Source organism: Lissotriton vulgaris, chromosome 1_1 (genome assembly GCF_964263255.1).
Source record: "Lissotriton vulgaris chromosome 1_1, aLisVul1.2, whole genome shotgun sequence".
Lineage (NCBI taxonomy): Eukaryota > Metazoa > Chordata > Amphibia > Caudata > Salamandridae > Lissotriton > Lissotriton vulgaris.
In genome coordinates this window covers 1,895,752,005-1,895,772,315 of record NC_141685.1, presented here as the reverse complement: position 1 = coordinate 1,895,772,315, position 20,311 = coordinate 1,895,752,005, and the positions used below count along the sequence as shown (strand labels likewise).

Genomic DNA, 20,311 nt, shown 5'->3' with positions numbered 1-20,311 from the left:
CGCGGGAAATACAATCCAGGGGCGGCTGGGCGTCCGGTCTTCACACTGACAGGAACAGCCGGGGGGCACCTGTGCTCCGGAACCTCTCAAACGGTCATAGCCCCGCCTCCCCCACAGAACTTCAACGGGGAATCGACTTGCACCGTTCTTCTGTGAGACAAATGTTTCCCTCAGCTCCGTCAGGCCCAAACCGAATCAGGAAAGGAATGGGGCTGGGCCGCTGTACCACAACACGAGAAAACTGACAGGACTTAAACCAGCAAGCATATAAATGTCACGGAGAACACTACCAGAACTTGCAGCAGGCACAAATCGCTCCGTACTCCCAGGCAAGTACTTCTACACATCGGACAGCTGTTCAACCTAAAGGAATGTCGCACCAGCCGCACAACCAATGATGACTTTCCTCGAGGATAATTCACCAGCACAGCTGTACTCACGCTTCCTCGGACTCCGGTCAGGTGTCAGACCACAGAGTTCTCCCCTTGACCTCACAACCATGGCAGATTCACAGCATGTCCATCACAATATTACCGGGCACCATGGGACAAACGAACTGCAACTACTCCTCACGTCGCAAGGACTCCAGGGCAGCTGTTGAGAGGTACTGATTTCTCGCTGTGAACCACGCTTGCGGCAGCTCAGTATATGCTTCTCCAAGATACGTGGCACTGAGAACTGGTTAACTGTAATTCACTTCTCACCAAGAGGTAAATCTTCACGCCAAGTACAACCAAAAACCCCGAACTGCAGCAGATGGAGAGAGTACTGAAAGGGGAAATGACAGCTTGGCCCCCTACGCCGGTCTCCTCGTCAGTTCTTCACCTCCGCAGTTCTCAGCACAAACATTACAAGTCACCAGGCACCGAAGATTCCGCAACAAACACCCCTCTTCCACAGGGGAAAATAATCTTGCAAAGTACACACTATCACTTGCAGCAGATGGAGAGAGGACACAAAGGGGAGGTGACAGGAGGGCCCCCTACGCCGTTTTCTTCGTCGCCAGTGTTGTAAATATGGATCTACTACTGTAAAGATGACTCGAGGCGGAAGTAAGTAGTAGTAGTCTTTATTCTGTCACCCACTCTCCAAGACTGCCTGGTGGCTGTCAACATTCTACAGCAGACTCCAGTGGAACATACCATCAGGGAGGGAAAGGGGGGGGGGGCAGGAATGCACCACTGTGAATATACAAATTGGTGTGAGCAGATTTCAACACATTCCTAATGACAAGTATAAATATACATTTAGTATAAGCAGATTGTAACACAGGGCTTGGCGACGTGTCCCGGCCCAACTGGCTTTCTCTTTCAGCGCCCTGAGACTCAAAGCACACACAGCGCACGCTAACCCCTAGGGGGGACATCCATGCATTTTACTAATAAGAGTAATTTTGAAATGTCACTCATGTCCTCCCCAAGATAATGGTTTACTGGGAACATCGAGTATCAGATTTACATTCTAGCTTGACACTGAAGGCGATTACTCACACCTGTGCCTCTACATCACACCTGCAAATGATAATTATCACTTGCTCCAGGATGTATAGTGCCTCCTGTGCTCCCTCATTAATTCTTGGGTGGCAGAGAGGGGTAGGTTGCAACTTTCCTAGTGTGCTGGATGCCGTATTTTGAATAGTTCTTTATCTACCTTTCTCCACTATCCAGTGAGGACTGTTAATTCTCTCTAATAGTTTCACTCCACAGCTAGCGCAGTCTCTGCCATCACCTAAGGGCCCATATACTAGGGTGACCAACTGGCATTGGTGCAAATTCAGGACGGTGAGTGTAAAAATTCAGGACACAAATTCAGGACAGGAGGTCAAAATTCAGGACAAAACTTCAGGTCAATAGGTACGTTTTACAGACACATCAGAGGTCGCGCAATAGTATATAAGTAAGCGCAGCCATTTCCAAACATATTCAACCATTTGCAAACCTATCCATCATGTATCCTTCCATCTATCATTTCACTCATCCATCCCTTCATCCATCCCCTCATCCATCCTTTCACTCATCCTCCATTATCCATCCATCCATCCACCCTTTCACCCTATCCATCTGTACACTTATCCATCCACTCTTCATCCCATCCATCCATTCACTCATCCATTCAGCCATTTACCCTTTCACCAATCCAGCCATCCTTTCACTTACTATCCTTCCACCCATCCACTCTTTTAGTCATCCATCCATCCTCCCTTTCTCTCTCCATCGACCCTTTCACTTAGCCTTCCTTCCATCCATCCATCCACCCACCCATCCATCCATCTACTCATCCACTCTTGAATCCATCCATTGCCGCTATCACTCATCCATCTATCATTTCACACATCTATTCATCCTTTTGTCCATCTACCCTCCCTTTCACTCACTCATCCATCCTTACACCCACCCTTTCACTCATATGTCCATTCATTCACCCTTGCACTGATCAATCCATCAATCCATCCATCATTTCACTCATCCACCTACCCCCATCATCCACCTACCCACCATCCACCCACCCACTCATCCATCCTTTCACCCACTCACCATCCAATCCACTGATCCATCCTTTCACCCACCCACCATCCACCCACCCACCCATCCATCCTTTCACCCACTCATCATCCATCCATCCATCCATCCTTTCACCCACCCACTCATCATCCATCCATCTTTTCACCCACCCACGTATCCATCCATCCATCCACCCACTCTCCATCCTTTCACCCACCCATCATCCATCCATCCATCTGTCCTTCCCCTCATCATCCATCCATCCATCCCCTCATCATCCATCCATCCTTTTCCCTCATCATCCATCCATCCATCCTTTTCCCTCATCATCCATCCATCCTTTTCCCTCATCATCCATCCTTCCCCTCATCATCCATCCATCCTTTTTCCTCATCATCCATCCATCCATCCATCCATCTGTCCTTCCCCTCATCATCCATCCATCCTTTTCCCTCATCATCCATCCATCCTTTTCCCTCATCATCCATCCATCCATCCTTCCCCTCATCATCCATCCATTCCCTCATCATCCATCCATCCATCCTTTCACCCACCCCCTCATCATCCATCCTTCCCCTCATCATCCATCCTTTCACCCACCCCCTCCTCATCATCCATCCATCCTTCCCCTCGTCATCCATCCATCCATCCTTCCCCTCATCATCCATCCTTTCCCGTCATCCATCCATCCTTCCCCTCATCCATCCTTCCTTTCATCCATCCTACCCCTCACCCATCCATCCATCCCATCCATTTATCCTGCCCCTCATCCATCCATCCTTCCCCTCCATCCATCCATCCTTCTCCTCATCCATCATCCTTCCCCTCACCCATCCATCCATCCCATCCATTTATCCTGCCCCTCATCCATCCATCCCCTCCATCCATCATCCTTCCACTCATCCATCCTTCCTTTCATCCATCCTTCCTTTCATCCATCCTTCCCCTCACCCATCCATCCATCCCATCCATTTATCCTGCCCCTCATCCATCCATCCTTCCCCTCCCTCCATCCATCCATCCATCCTTCTCCTCATCCATTTATCCTTCCCCTCATCCATCCATCCTTCCCCTCCATCCATCATCCTTCCCCTCATCCATCTTTCCCCTCATCAATCATCCAGCTACCCTTCCACCCATACATCCAGCTATTTACATTTTCTCTCCATCCTTCCCCTCACTGATCAATCCATCTATCCTCTCTCATTATCCATTTATTCAATCTTTCATTCATCCATTCACCCTTTCACTAATTCATCCAGCCATTCACACATCCCTTCACTTACTTACTCGCACACCTTTCCATATTAATTTTGAGCTGAGCCCTTTTTAGAAGAGGCCCATCAAGAACTTCACCCTCGCTGCAGGGGCCGTTCCAGGACTGGGACAGAAGCCACCCAGGGAGGAGACAGGATCCACCACAGGGGGGACAGGAGCCATCACAGGTGGGTGGGGGGGGGGGCAGGGGTCACCACAGGGGGGGACAGGAGCCATCACAGATGGGGGTGGACTGGAGCCACAACATGGGGGGACAGGAGCCATCCCAGGCGTGGGGTGGACTGGAGCCACCACATGGGGGGACAGGAGCAGGAGTCATCACAGGAGAGGGAACGTGATCCACCAGGGTGGGCACAGGGGTGGGCATGCAGTATTCTAGTATCATCTTGGGCTTCTCACCCCCTCCTGCAATAGACAACGAGAAGACAGGCTCTCTGTCCAAAATGCCATCCCCCACTGTGATATACAGTACTTACAGGAGATACTCGAAGAGAACTGATTGAACAGTTTGTCTCCATACTTTGTTAATCAGTGTGGGTGCGATTGTGCCATTTCTTTATTGTATTACATTATGCATGTTTGAAGAACAGAGGTTTGCTTACAAATTAGTGACAGTAATTAAGCTCGGTGAAGAGAAGCAGGTGCTGCCTCGGTGTAATCAGGGGCGTAATCTGGCCGAGTCTAGGATGTTTGGGGCCCTGGGTAGAAATGGAATGTGTGAGCCCCCCTCTAAATAGCAGATACAAGACGCATTCAGGGCTGTTTGCATGTGAATGGATGCCCCCTGCTCCTGAACCTGCAGCCCCTCCCTCTATCACCTTCAAGCACCTCTTAACAGCTCATCAAGGGCTGGAGGTGTGAGGGTTGCCATCCCGCTGTGCCTCTACAGTGCTGCTGGGGGTCTGAGCTTTCATACAGCATCGGAGTCAAGAAGGGAGGTGGGGGCAAGCTGTGCCCGGTTAAAATTACGGACAAATGGCGTCCGTTAAAGAATCCTTCACGGACAACGGACAGACAGCCAAAATTACGGACTGTCCGTGAAATTTACGGACGGTTGGTCACCCTACCATATACTCACATTGGGAAAGCTCTACTTCTTATGCGGGATTTTACTGCATTTTTGCATCCTATATTAGCTACAATAGTAGTTATCGACACTCATTTATGTGGATGATATATGTGTGTGTTAGTTTTGGGTGTCATTGGGACTAAACTCTACTAGCCACAAATTGAAAAGGCTCATCCTCCACCACATATGCTAGCACAGGGTTGGGGTGTCTGAAGACAGTTGTTGAGGTGAAACCCTCTTTTAACCTTTGGAAGGGGATTTTCACTGCTGGATTTCAAGGAAAACAAACACACCAATCCGAGGGAAATGGGTTATAGGAGATACAGAAATTAGAAATAAACTGCATGAAGAAATGAGTGAATCCTTGAAGTTAACCAGTTTAAAGGAGCTATGCTGGATGAGCAATATTCATCAACGCACTTTACCTTTATAAATTGGTAATAGAATACATTTCTATGATGCAAATTTTTTCTTCAATTTATGCTTTCTCACCATCGAGCTACAAATAAAAGTACGCCCTATAGCCAATTTTTAAGTGTAAAAAGAATTCTAAATGGAATCTTAGTGCGAAGGTGAGATGATTTGCTAGACAAGCATTGGCATAGCCGATAGGTCTCGCCTTTGGGACCTTATAAGTGTTTAGCCATGCAACACATCATCCTGGGTGCTGTGCCTCAAGGGATTGAATAGATATACAATTACTACACATTGGATCATGCAGTCCGATTCAGGAATACATGCTTGCCTGTGCCGTGCACTTTTTTCCTGGGCGGCCTTATGATAACAAACACTGGGAAGGCTAGTACGACATCCGATGCAATGAGCACCTGAAGCCAGTCTAGCCAACATGTATATCTCTTTTTCAGTATGGTCTTTGAATATCCAATGGCTCAGACAACAGAGAGTTACTGGAAATGAGGGGTGGATACCTATCCACGAGGGAAAGAATTGGTGGTACACTGACTAAGGACATGCCTCAAGTTACCTTATACTGATTCTGGCAGTATAAGCAATGTAAATAAACGTTTATGGCAGTTTTGATCTTAAACGTACTTGGTGTTTGTATGATACTTTAGTGAGTTATCCTGTCAGACAACTAGTACACTGGAACCGTAAAGGGTGCTCAGATTCTGAAGCACAACAACCATAGAAATGGTACTAAGCGCTATAAAAATGCAAATTGTATAACAGTCAAAGCAGTGGGCAAAAATCCTTTATACCTAGGACCGCATCTCCTCCCACTACATATGGAGATTCATCTTGATTTGTACCAGGGCGCACAAAGGAGAGGACGTCGCTGGACATTTTATGCCACAACCGGACGGATTGTCCTGCAGTAGTGACAGCAGTACTGCGCTTAGCAGGCCGAGGCGCACCACGGAGTGTGGACTGACACTGAAGCGGTGGGTGCGGGGGTTTTACAGATGAGGATTTTGGGGGGAGATAAGAGTTTGGCTGGCATTAACCTAATTGCAACAAACAGAGACAAGGTGTCTGGGGACAATGACTTTCTGCCCGGCCCCATCAATAAACCAAGCTCTGATCACAAGTGCCTTTCAGTAATTCCATTAGGAGAATCTACATTTGCCCCCCACCCTTCGTGATCACCTCTTCCAAGGGCTGCTATATTTTCACCTTCCCTTCGAAGAAAACAAATTAGTGTTACTGCTGACTTGAAGAATCAGGTGAAAGAATTCTCCTTGGTGGTGTATGCGTACAGGCAAACTATTACGTAATTAGTTTCAAGTGCATGTTCAATTCCTTGCATCCAAGAAATGCATATGTTAAAGTATCTAATTATGAGAACTATTCATATACAATGGATTGGGGGACCCTGCTTCCCTTGCCTGTTGATGGTACTGATGGTAGGGACTAGATGGCATGATAAACCCATCTGCATTTTGTCTACGGCATTAGCTTCTTATAGCAGGCGAGTCAAATATAAAACTTTGTCCCAGATCTATAAAGCCACCTGGAAGGGTAGTCCTGCATACTGTAGGTAGAGGCTTACCAGATGTGCTCCTGAGAAGAATTTGAGATACTTTAAAAGTGTATTCTTGGGGTGTAAAATATTGCAGGTCGAGGAGGCAACACCATGGAATGACACCTTCTACAAATTAAACCAGCTAATCTTAACTGCTTTTAGAAGGGGCTGCTAACGTTTCCATACTGAGTAGTAATGGTTTCTTGATACCACGAAAGCACCTGGATGCATGACTGCTTCAATGCTCTATAAGCACTATAATCCAGCAGTTCCTCACCAGTGTTTTGTTACACTTACTCGGGTCCGTAACTGTTTAGAAGATTAAATAATATTAGCAGTTTAGCCTACGAATTCTTGAAACATTGTTTGTGTACTGTACCTTACTATGCTCTTGTGTCTGATGTCACTTTTAACGCAACGATCCTAAATCTAAAGCGCTCTGATACCCTCTTGGGTCAAGTTCGCGCTATATAAAACTTTATAAATAAATAAATAGCTAAAGTGTAATAACCCCAATTGGGTTAAGAAAGGAGACCTACTGCACCAGCATAAGAAGTCATAATTCCTACTAATAATTGCATTCATGAGTTTGTGTTCTGTTTAATTAAGTGCCCTTCTGGCTACAATTATGTACATGAATTGTAATGTAATTCAAGTACATGGATCGGGTTAGAACTGTTAATGAAAGCTAAGCAATGGTCCACTGCTTCTGAATTTTCTTAGGTTTTCTTTAAGAACATTTTCCCTTATTTTAACAATACAAAATTAAAGATTATGCTCCCCCTTTGTTGTAGACGGTATCAAAACAGAACGGTTAACTGTATTACCCAGAACTCCTGGGAAATACACTACATAACACATGACAATAATGACCTCTTTTCGTGTACAACCATTTCAAATGCATTTTTATGTATTTTGGGTGGGGTTTGAACACATCATGTTTAGATATGTTTTATGTGTTTTGAACTTAGTAATGTCATACATAATAAAGTAGAGTGGGTGTTGTGTGGCGTTTCAGGCTCCGAGTGAATTTTCCCGATTCATGCCCTTATATAGGTACAATTCACATTGCATTAATATCTGTTCCTCTGCAAATGTCCCTCAGAAATAGCTTTTAATGGGAATATACAATTTCCCAAAGGAACTGTTGTTCTTGTATATGATCATTGTTTTTGGTTTGGTTGTTGCTCCATCATCTAGCACATTCTTCATTCAACCAGGTGTATGTTAGATTCCCCATGTTAGACTAATGTTCTGATTTGTTACCTTTGCCTCAAATTGTAAAGCGCTCAGATATCCTTCGGGATCAAGTTTGCGCTATATAAAACTTTATAAATAAATAAATAATCCTGTCCATGTATGTAGTTTAGGAAGCTCCACAATAAAATGCACCTCATTCTTTTCTCCTTGACCAGACTAAAATGCCAATTATCCTAACTCCAGATCTCAAGCTTCAAATTCTTTACTTCTCCTTTATCACAACCAATACACAACTACTCATCAGCTTCTAAACTTTGTTTCTCCATGTGCACATAAAATTACAAATTCTGGGGTGAGAAGGAAAGTAGAAGCTTTTAAACGTTAAGTTTACTAATCATTTAGCTACACAAAGAATATCTTCCTGTCTGGACCCCAGCAAATAGATCTTGGAAGCCACTACTTTTAGCACCTGGGCTGAGTAGGCCCCAGAACGAAAGGTATCTAAATTTGCTTATTGCCTAACCAACTAATCCATCTGGTCGAAGTGGAAGAAGACCACATTGCTGGCACTGTCAGAACTGTGAGAAAACGTATTGTGAACTGCGGATGAGCTCTGCAACACCTGACCCCAAAATGGCCGCTTAAGTTGGGGGAGTAATAAAGGTAAAAAGGCTCAGCCAGCAGACTGCAAGGAATTCATAGTCACTTCTGGGTGGTCACATGTGAATCCTGACCCGCAACGATCAGCAACGGACACTGGGGGGTCTTCAGATAACAGACTACGAGCCTCTACTAAGCCCCGCAGCACCTGTCCCCAAAATGGCCGCCCAGTCGTGGAGCCGATAAAACTAACCCAGCATGAGCAACAGACTGCTCATTACACCAAAACACCCCAAAGTGGACACAAGCAAGCCCTGACAGCTGAGGCCCTTTATGAAATCTGAGAAAACAGTGAAAACGGAGCGTGAGCTACTGCTGAGCCCCGCAACGCCTGACCTCAAAATAGCCGCACAAAATGTTATAGCAATAAAAGAAAACAAGCTTGAATAGTGAACTGCAAGGTAATCAAAGACACTCTGACACTCTAAACTGATCACTTGAGAGTTCCGACTTGCAGGGATCATCAAACTGGCACCGGGGGGACTTCCGTTAGTTCACTACAAGCTACTGCTGAGCTCCGCAGTGCCTGGCCCCAAAATGGCAGCCCGATGTGGATCCGACAATGGTAACCCTCCTTGAACACTAGACTGCTGGCAACTTCAAGGCACCACACAGAGCTCCACAACGCCTGTCCCAAGATAGCTGCCTGAACCAGCACTAGTACCCACCACTTATGCGAGCCCTCCACGGAAAACGCCGCCTTGTAGAGCATTCCAATACTGAAGCCCAATCAAATAACAATCAATCAATCAATCAAGACACTTGTATAGCACGCTACTCACCCAGAAGGGTCTCAAGGCGCTGGGAGGGGGTTGGGGGGAGGTGTATGTTACTGTTCGAAAAGCCAGGTCTTGAGTTGCTTCCTGAAGGAGAGATGGTCCTGGGTTAGCCGGAGGTGGATGGGGAGGGAGTTCCATGTCTTGGCTGCCAGGTAGGAGAAGGATCTTCCGCCTGCGGTGGCTCTGCGGATGTGTGGAACGGCGGCGAGGGCGAGGCTGGTCGACCGTAGCTGGCGAGTGGGCGTGTAGAAGGTCAGGCGGTTGTTGAGGTACTTGGGGCCCAGGTCGTGGAGAGCCTTGTGTGCGTGGGTGAGGAGTCTGAACGTGATCCTCTTGCTGACGGGGAGCCAGTGCAGGTCTCTCAGGTGGCCGAAGATGTGGCTGTGTCGGGGATGTCCAGGACGATTCGTGCGGAGGCGTTCTGGATGCGTTGGAGTCTTTTCTGAAGTTTGGCTGTGGTTCCGGCGTAGAGGGTGTTTCCGTAGTCCAGTCGGCTGGTGACGAGCGCCTGGGTGACCGTCTTCCTGGTTTCGGTGGGGATCCATCGGAAGATCTTTAAGAGCAGGCGAACCCCAGGAAAGCACACTAATCCGCCACTGGGCAATCAATTTACGAGCAATCAAGGGACTCTGCAACACCTGACCCCATGGCCACACAGAAGTAGTTCTTCTCACTGAGGATCAGACTGCTCAGGTGACTCCTCTTTCACCCTAAACACTCTTTATACACCCTGTTCCTGCCGGCCTCGTCTTGAATAAGCAACAACGGCCCCTACAGCACAGAGCCTACCACCTCCCTACCATCCCATTAAACCACCCAACACCACCCTAAAAACTCTTTATACACCCTGTTCCTGACGGCCTCGCCTAGAATAAGCAACAATGGCCCAGACAGCACAGAGCCTACCACCCCCCTACCAAACCAGTCCACCACCCAACCCACCTGACCCCTGTGTTAGCGTGGCACACTAAGCTCCAAAGGAACTAGCCCCTCCCCCAGCTTAGTTAAAATGCTTTCTATCACACCAACCTACGCCAACCCCCTCCCGTCGAGCTACTTTAAACCGCACGGCCCAAACTCCTTCTCGATTAGCCTCCTCCCCCCACCTCTCACCCAAAACGAAAAAAACTCAAACATAAAATGATCAGGCAATACCCCAAATCACTATTTGACACATAGACAACATCAACCTGCTAGATCACCACCAATTGGGCTTCAGAAAAGGCTTCAGCACTGAAACTGCGATCCTTAACATCGTGGATGCCATCCACAAATCTCTTGATGCTGACAAATTCTGCCTACTCATTTTCCTAGACCTATTGGCAGCCTTTGCCACGGTGGATCACAATCTACTCATCAAGGCTCTTCAAGACAGAGTAGGTGCGGATGAGGTGGTCCTACAATGGTTGTCCTCCTTCTTACAAAACCGCTCCCAAAGGATAAAAATCAAAACCTTCACGTCCGACGTACACCCCGCCAACAGAGGTGTCCCCAAGGCTTGGTGCTCTCCCCTCAACTGTTCAACATATACATGGAACCCCTCACCACCCTTCTCAAAAAAGCCAACATCCCCTTTCACCTATATGCAGATGACACCCAGATCTACCTGGAAACCTCCTCCATTAAAGATATTCTAAGACTCAACAACACTCTTAAAGAAATTCAACAGTGGCTAGCAACAAACCACCTTAAACTCAATCAAGACAAAACCAAAATCCTCCTCATCTCAACAAAGAAGAAAACCCCCCAAATCGCAGAGTGGCTGAAATCAATCGATGCTCTCAACAGCAATCTCACCCTGGCTAACTTGGTAAAATCTCTAGGAATCGCCTTTCACCCAAAACTGAACATGACCGACCACATTAAGATGTCCGCGAAGTGTGCCTTCCTCAATCTGAAGCTTCTCAACAATATTAAGCCCTTCATACCACTCAAGGACCTCAAACAAGCCACGCAATCACTGGTGCTATCTAGACTCGACTAAGGGAATGCAGACCTCACCGGTACAGCTCAATCCCACCTAGCGCCCCTCAAAACAACCCTCCATGCAGCTGCCAGAATGGTCCCCGGGGTTAAGAAATACGACCACTTATCTCCGGTACTCAGAGAACTAAAATGGCTCCCAGTCGAAATGTGTGCCAGCTTCAGAACTGCCTGCCTCATGCACAAAGCCCTGCACACAGGGGAACCGGAATACCTGGCCTCCAAACTCAAGAAAGCTGGCCAGACAAGAAACCTCGGGAGCTCCCAACTCATCCCGATGAAAACACGCAAACAAAAATCCGCTGCACGATCCTTCTCTGGAAACGCACCCAAAATCTCGAACTCCATCCCAGTCAATATCAGGACTATCCCTTCCTTTATAAAATTCAAAAGTCTCCTAAAAGACCTCTACCTCAACCGTGCCTTCCCGAACAAGAATCGCCGCCGAAACGCACAAACCCGAAGTCGCTTGTCACCTGACAATGTTCCACCACAACCTACCTCTTCCTGCACTTTACAACCCCTTTACAATGTTCCGCCACTATCTACCTCATCCCCGCTCATCCCCGCTCCCCTACCCCCCTCCTCGTTCCCTCCCAATGGAAAGAGGTTTAACCCAGGACATTGTGCACTCATCGATGCTATGATAAGAGGTTCAGAACCTCTTATCTGTCCTGTAGGAAAGCAACCCCTGTTGTGGCCACCTTGGCAGGCTTATAGTATGTTCAGCCTTGATGCATACAATTCCCTATTACTCAGACCTTATCTGTCCGAAAGCATCCTGAATAGTTAGTTACAAGTCCAGCAATCAGTCATTGGCAGCACCGCAGAAATCAGGAATACTTGTCTGACACTGCATTTGTCTTTACCAGAAAATGCTTTGCCTGGACCGAGGTCCTACAGTCCAGATATAGGTGCCTGAAGCCCTGAGGTAGGTTCTCTAACAAGTGGTGGTTGCTTACACTGTGATGACATATGCTACAATGTTATAGTCCACTTGTTTTAACAGGTACGTTTCAGGAAACCTGCTTCTATGTTTTTTATAGTTGCTGCAGAAGTATGAGAGATACAAGATTGTGGAAAGAGGAAATAAAGATGAAAGGATAGTACGGGAAAGTGGTGAAGAGAGTATGATTTTGTGCCATGTTGATTGCTTACGGAGCTTTTGGTGGCACATGGGAGGCGGGGTTGTTTGAGATCAAGGAAAGGATAAGGAGGAGACAGTAACAAGTACAAAAGCAGTAGATACCTACGAGGTAAGGCAGATACAAGTAAGATGTTTGACTTCCTCAGCCCCAGAAGATACTCAGTGCAGAGACTGTCCGGGAGGAAGATCAGTTCCAGACATTGAGTTTGAAATCCAGGAAGGCTGTGAGAGATGTATTTGGGTCAGGCCAAGAGAGCTAAATCTGCTCTGGACCATGCCAATGGACTTCTCCAATGCACTGTGAGATGCAAGAGAAACCGGGCTTTCCACAGGGTAAACGCAAGGCCCTAGGAAGGGAAAGAAAGGGAAGTATGTATATATTGAACCAGGATTCCTACCAACCAAAGAAGATATAGAAGCCGGTCCTGACAGGAAAAAGGACAAGAACTAGACAATGAATTAAAAATCAGGTACACAAGTGAGCGAGACACGACCTTGGGATCAAGTTAGCTGATGTTATATTCCTCATATGTAAGACATAGAAAGCCAATAACTTGACTTTTGAAACATGAGAAAAGTAGATATGCAGCTTCCTCGTGTATGTGTGTTACTGATTCATTGAGAGCCAAAACTCACCCCTTAAGTGGCTGAGTGACTTGATGGCAGATGCCTCTAGTAGTGCAAACAGGAGGCTTAAGGGTGGCAGTGGTAGTGTTTGAGCTTAGAGCTCTACGGAAGAAAATGTGTACAGTGTATAGGCAACATAGGCTGTGCTACAAACACCCCCCTTGCAACATAATTGTAAATTTCCTCTGTCAAATGACCCAGAAAATATACTGTTGTATTATGGGCACACTGCCATCGTTTATCATACCTAAAAGAAATATTGTGACAAAAAGAGGGTGCATCGTGGTTTTTAGGTCTCGCATAGCGTTACAGCGCCCGCTCTGCGGGACCTCTTCTTATGAAGGAGATTCCAAAAGGGGATTTGAAGCCCCACCCATCATTTTCATTGGGTCGCGTCAGCGTTTATGCTAAACTCTGGCTTCCCATTGAAAATGATGCTTCTTGATTACCGCCCTGTCTCCCTTTTGGACGGCCCATCCGGACGAATATGTGATGTTACAACGCGATCAAAATGATCGCGGTATGTAACATCATAGTTTTTACAACAACTTGCGCTGGACTCAGAAGTAGTAAGATTTACTATTCCAACACCTGTCTACATACAGTAGGGAAGTTGTTGGAATAGTAAATCTTACTATTCCTTAGGTTATAGTCCCCTCCAGTGGAATTGGATTTAACACTTGCTTTGTAATACCAGCGTCCTAAATGCATTGCGGTGTAGTCACAGCGATGTAAAGGATGTTTCCCCATCCGGACTGGGTCTTCAGCTTCACGGCTGTCGTGAAGGATTTTTTTTATCTCTAGGGGTGTGTAAGTGTGAAGACATATGTTTCACTCAGGCCCCATGTTTATTTTGCATCGTGCTTTCACTTAAAGTGAAAGTGGCGACGTAAAAATAAACAAGCGGCTGCCTTTCCGTAATATAACAACCATCTTGCAACTTTCGCCGTGTACACTCTTCTCGGGGTACCGCCTTTGTCTTGTAGTGCAGCATTATTATGTGATTGATCTTTGAGGGTCTCTTTCTCCGCTGTAAGCACCCCCTCCCTCCCTCAATCACGTGTTCAGTGTTCTGTTGTAGGGAAGATCCGAAGTTCACCCTCTTTCACTTTGTGCTAGTGAGATGGATGATAAAGTGCATCCAATCTTTGTAGGGTCCTGTTCCACGTCTGCAGCGCGTCCTCGTCCACCCTGCTTACTGTACTAATTGGTGCTCGATCAAGAAGTTAAGTCAGGGAAATGCTACATATTTATTTATTTAAAGTTTGGTATAACGCGAACATGACCCAAGTGGATATCAGAGCGCTTTACATACGAGTTGTGAAAGACATAGGTGGATCACTCCATCCACTCAGGATCTCCGTCAGACCCATTTCCACACTACGTATTCAACAAAGCAGACGCTGCCATTGCACCCCAACTACGGAAGGTCATCAACATCTCCTTCGAAACAGCGACATTCCCGGAAAGCTGGAAACACGGCAAAATGAACGCCCTCCTCAAGAAGCCCAAGGCGGACCCCAAGGACCTCAATAACCTCCGGCCCATCTCCCTGGTCCCGTTCCCAGCGAAGGTCATTGAGAAAATCGTCAACATGCAACTGGCCCGCCACCTGGAAGACAACAACATCTTGGACCCGTCCCAGTCCGGGTTCATACGAAACCACAGCACCGAGACAGCCCTCATCGCCACCACAGACGACATCAGGCGCCAACCAGACAACGGCCAAACATCAGCCCTCATCCTCTTGGGCCTGTCAGCCACTTCAGATGCTCCGTCCATCACCACCCCCTTTTGTACCGCTTTTGGCCGCCATAAGTGTGGCAGGGTATGCTCAGACGTGAGTCCCTTGCTCACTTTGCCACTGGATTCATGCAAGCCGGGCTGAAGACGGCTGGAATGCCAGAAACCGGTCCTCAGAAGCTTGTTTCCGGTCCAGGGAAGACATGGCTTGGCAGTTCGGGCTGGACTGTTCCCATGAGGCACAGGGTCAGACTGATTTGCATATAGCCATGTCTGAACTGGGGTGGCAGAGTGGGCTAAAGAACGGTGATGGATTAAACCCAGATCTTTTGACTGGGTTTGAGTGTTTGATTCATTCAGATGCTCCGTCCATCACCACCACCTTTTGTACCGCTGTCAGCCGCCTTCGACACTGTCTGCCATCGCACTCTAAAGACACGCCTCCTAGAAGCCGGAATCCACGAGAAGGCCCTTGACTGGACCACGTCCTTCCTCTCCGGCAGAACCCAGAGCGTCCGCCTCCCACCCTTCCGATCCAAGGCCACCAACATCATCTGCGGCGTCCCCCAGGGCTCATCCCTCAGCTTGACGCTGTTCAACGTCTACATGGCCCCCCTCGCACAGGTGGCCCGTCAACACGACCTCAACATCATCCCCTACGCCGACGAGACCCATCTCATCCTCTCCCTCACCAAGGACCTGCACACCGCCAAAACCAACCTCCACGAGGGAATGAAGGCCGTCGCCGATGGATGAAGAACAGCCGTCTGAAGCTGAACTCGGACAAGACGGAGGTACTCCTCCTCGGACCCACCCCCTCAGCCTGGGACGACTCCTGGTGGCCGACCACACTGGGAACAGCACCGACACACCCCGACCATGCACGCAACCTAGGATTCATCCTCGACTCCTCCCTCTCCATGTCTAAACAGAGCAACACCGTCTCCTCCTCCTGCTACAATACCCTCTTCATGCTCCGCAGGATCTACAAGTGGATCCCGACCGAAACAAGAAGAACAGCGACACAGGCCCTCGTCAGCAGCAGACTGGACTTCGGCAACGCACTCTACTCAGGAATCCCTCCCAAACACCTACGACGACTACAACGCATCCAAAACGCCTCCGCCCGACGGATCGTCAACGCCCCCCGCCGCAGCCACATCACCCCCCACCTGAGAGACCTACACTGGCTCCCCATCGACAAAAGGATCACCTTCAAGCTCCTCACCCACACACACAAAGCACTCCACAACGCCGGACCAGCCTACCTGAACAGCAGACTCGGCTTCTACACCCCCACCCGCCAGCTCCTCTCCACCAGCCCCGCCCTCGCCGCTGTCCCCCGCATCCAACGAACAACCTCTGGTGGCAGATCCTTCTCCTACCTCGCCGCCAAGACCTGGAACACCCTCCCTACCCACCTACGGCAGACCCAAGACCTACTTGCCCTCAGAAGACTCCTCAAGACCTGGCTCTTCGAGCAGTAGCGGCACCCCTTCCCCTCAGCGCCTTGAGACCCTCACGGGTAAGTAGCGCACTTTACAAGTACTCTGGTTGATTGATTGATTGATTGATTGGGGGATAAGTAAAGATGTATAGAAATAATATCCGGTACAAAATGACATATTGGAGGGCGACATTGGTGCCGTAGCATTTGCCAGGTAGCAAATAATTGGCTATACACGATAGGAGACAAAAGGAGAAAAGCTTCTAGTTCAGCGCAGTGCTCCTCATTCGAGCTTTCACTTACCTTAGGAAGGCAAGTGTTGAAGGAATCAGTCTCGTTTCCACAGGTAGGGAGTTCCAGATTTTTGGGGCAATACATGAGAATGTACAATTGTAGGTTTTGATTTTTTTTAATTTCTTCGGCTTGAGCAGTAAGGTACTGGAGCTCCTTGAGGAATAGGAGCCACCCGATAGTTCAAGCTTATTTGCCAGGTATAGAGGAGTGTTGAAATGTAGTGCTCTATGGGTCATATATGCAATTTTTAACTGAATCCTTGACTCAAAGGGAAGCCAGTTGAGTGATTTCAGGTCTGGAGAAATGTGGTTGGTTTTCTTGGAGCCTGTGATGAGCCTAGTCGCAGCATTCAGAGATTCTCTGAAGGGGGCTAATCTGAGTCTCGGTAGCACTGGCGTATTCTAGTTGTGAGATGACTAGCACTTGTGCCGCAGATTTGAAGTCCTCATGGGGAAGGTAGGGTTTGAGTTTTCTTAGGATGCTCAGTTAAAAGTTCGCTCCTTTGGTAGATGCACTGATGTGATCTTGCATGTTTAGGTTCTTATCCAGCCCAATTCCCATCGAGTTCATGGAATCAATAATGTGTGGTGTGCAGTTGAGGGCGGAGAGGTTTTTCAGATATTTCTCCACAATGGGGGTTTGCTCAGTGGGTGAAATGAGGAAAGGAGGATAGCCCCAATGGCATTGAGAATACCAGCTGCCATGGAATCTGCTGCTGTGTAATCCAATAAAATATCATCTGCTACAGGCCTACACAGCCTCAAAAGTGATTTGAAAATGTATAAAGTATGCTGTAATGGCGACTTTTCCCTTTGTCTAAAATAAAAGCACTGAACATTCAGCAGTAGTGCTGCGATGTAATTAAAAGTGATAATGTACACATGAAAGTGGTGTTGAAAAGTTTTAACACTAGTCTTAATTTTGGGTTCCTGCTATTAATAATTAATTTTTACAATCCTATCAACAGCACCATGTGAACAACAAGAATGTGTGCATGCTCTCAACCAGATGGTAGCAGAGGAATACAGAACATCTTTTGAAAGTTGCAGCTGGAGCTAACATCTCACCATTTTTAAGGTACTTTAAAAGGCTTAATTACTTGGCAAAAGAAGAAAGACCAACCTCGCTAGCGACACAGATATTTTGTGACGACACAGGGGATCAGAAACAATAGCTGTGCCACAGAAAAGAAGCATTACATTTAGAATGTACTAAAGTATTACACTGCATGTATATTTCACAGAACAGTAATTAGTTACTTTATTGTGAATACTTCTGTTGGTTGTATGTATATTCCTCCAATTATGTTTTTATCGGGAAATGTATTAGGATAAGCCAAGAAACGTAGTGTGTATATGTAATGCATGTAGCATTAGCTAGTATTCGCTTCTCTCTTTAGTGTTTTGGTTATAAGTCTTAATTTTTGTAGCTAATACAGTTTTACAAAAGAGATTATGCCCAGTTATCTATTATACCGTTGTATAACTTGAAAGGAATGTATGGAGTGGCAGGTAATCAAGAGGTAGGGAGGAGGATAGAGGGTCCATTCATTACCCCAGTTACAGTTAAACAATCATCAAAAGGAATGGACACTTGTAACTACTTAACCGTTGGTTAAGATGGAGCACTCTCATAAACGCGGTGTTAAACGTGCGGTATATATCTTTCTTCCGCCCCACACTCGCGTTAGGGCATTTATCATTGAGTACTCCAAAGACGTGCTATATGCCAAGCCTCACCCAGAGGCAACCTCTGGCGCAAGTAGCAGTGTCCAGAGATAAAAGCGGGGGCACCCAAAAAAATGTAAAAAACTAATACTGCACCAGTGGAAGTATTTAATGAAAAAGGTGAAGTACTGTTATTAAAAAAAGGTTTGCGGTATCACTAGAGGTCGAGTTAATGGATCTCACTATACCTTGGTATCTACATAGTCAACATGTTTCTGCTCCATATCGCCCAGCCGGGTCTACGGAGCATTCGTCAGGACAGAACAATACAAATAACAAAGAGGTTACTTACACAATTTGTGTAGTAATATTATTTCAAATTGTTGCTTTTATCGAAATTCTATAAGAAGAAAGCAGAAAACATTTTTTGGTAAGGGTGCAAGTATAGCACTATCACAGTTTCTCAACATTGGAGAGTTTACCAAAGTACATATTGTGTATATGGGCAGAACAGGGATCACATCATGCGGACAAGCGTGTATGAGGCTTCACTAATGAATGACTATGTCTGTCTAGGATAGGTGTGGTATTTATAAGACAGAGAAATTAGTAACTCGTGTTAATTATTTTATATATAGCGGGACTTATCTGGCAGAGTCGCAAAGAGCCAAAGCCTCGCTCAGGAACAAAGAGATGTTCTGGCAATTTGCGCGAGTGACCTCTAGTGATACCGCAAACCTTTTTTTAATAACAGTACTTCACCTTTTTCATTAAATACTTCCACTGGTGCAGTATTAGTTTTTTACATTTTTTTGGGTGCCCCCGCTTTTATCTCTGGACACTGCTACTTGCGCCAGAGGTTGCCTCTGGGTGAGGCTTGGCATATAGCACGTCTTTGGAGTACTCAATGATAAATGCCCTAACGCGAGTGTGGGGCGGAAGAAAGATATATACCGCACGTTTAACACCGCGTTTGAGAGTGCTCCATCTTAACCAACGGTTAAGTAGTTACAAGTGTCCATTCCTTTTGATGATTGTTTAACTGTATGGAGTGGCATCCAGATTAATTTGGAATTAATCCATCTATGAATATTTGTCATCACCCTAGAATGGCTTCCTATGACACTCCCTGTTACTCACGTCTAGCTCATGTACATCCACAGGAATCTGCACATCAGGGCCAGTCTCTCTTACTTAGCCCTTACATTGCTGCCACCTTTGACTTAAGCTTGATTTAGCCACTACTGCCCTAAGTGTCTTCGCGGGATGCAGGGGTTTCCTGACCCTATTTTATTACTCACGTCTGTCTGTACCTCTATCTGGTGGCCTACAAGGAATATTAGATGGGTGCCATGCTGGTGGCAAGGAGGGAAGCAACAATATTCCAGGAAACATACCAGGAGCGTGAAAAGGTTTTGGCACGAAGGCCCCATGATCTGCAGCTTTACGAAGTAGGCCTATTAAGCTGGCATAAGACTTGCAGACAGAAATAATTTTTAGAAATCAAGTTAAGCATGCCTGAGTACTCTTTTGGTATATAGGAGTCTGTGTTTTCAGAGTACTAACAGAAGATCTCAAATTGCGATAAACCTGCATACTGAACATGTCTTCCTAGCTATAATCTGATCCATTCAACTCACCTTGTTGTGTTCCAGAGGCCCTGATCAGCTCATCCTTCCTGCTCTCTTTGCCAATTCCTTTCTGTTCATTATTGTTTTCTAAATAGGTCTTGCTTGAAGAGACATCTGCCACTGTGGTCACTACCCTCTCATTTTGCCATTGACCTAGCTGACTCCTAAACAAATGAGACTTTAGCTTACCGTTCAGCCCACACTCAGCAGTCAAAGCAATCACTTGTTTTTTTAGATGTTCCAAACTCCCAATTGTACATGTTGGTTATCTAAACTATCCATAGACCACCTCCTAAACGTT

The 20,311-nt window shown here is 46.7% G+C and overlaps 1 protein-coding gene across 2 annotated transcripts in view; it reads left to right on the top strand.

The window, feature by feature from the left end:
• ZCRB1 (zinc finger CCHC-type and RNA binding motif containing 1) overlaps window positions 1-20,311 on the top strand; it is a 182,953-nt gene that overhangs the window by 34,977 nt on the left and 127,665 nt on the right. For both annotated transcript variants that reach the window (XM_086919498.1, XM_086919499.1), the window contains exon 2: window positions 17,680-17,789. The gene's annotated coding sequence lies outside the window, so the exon portion shown is untranslated. The remainder of the gene's footprint in view (window positions 1-17,679; window positions 17,790-20,311) is intronic.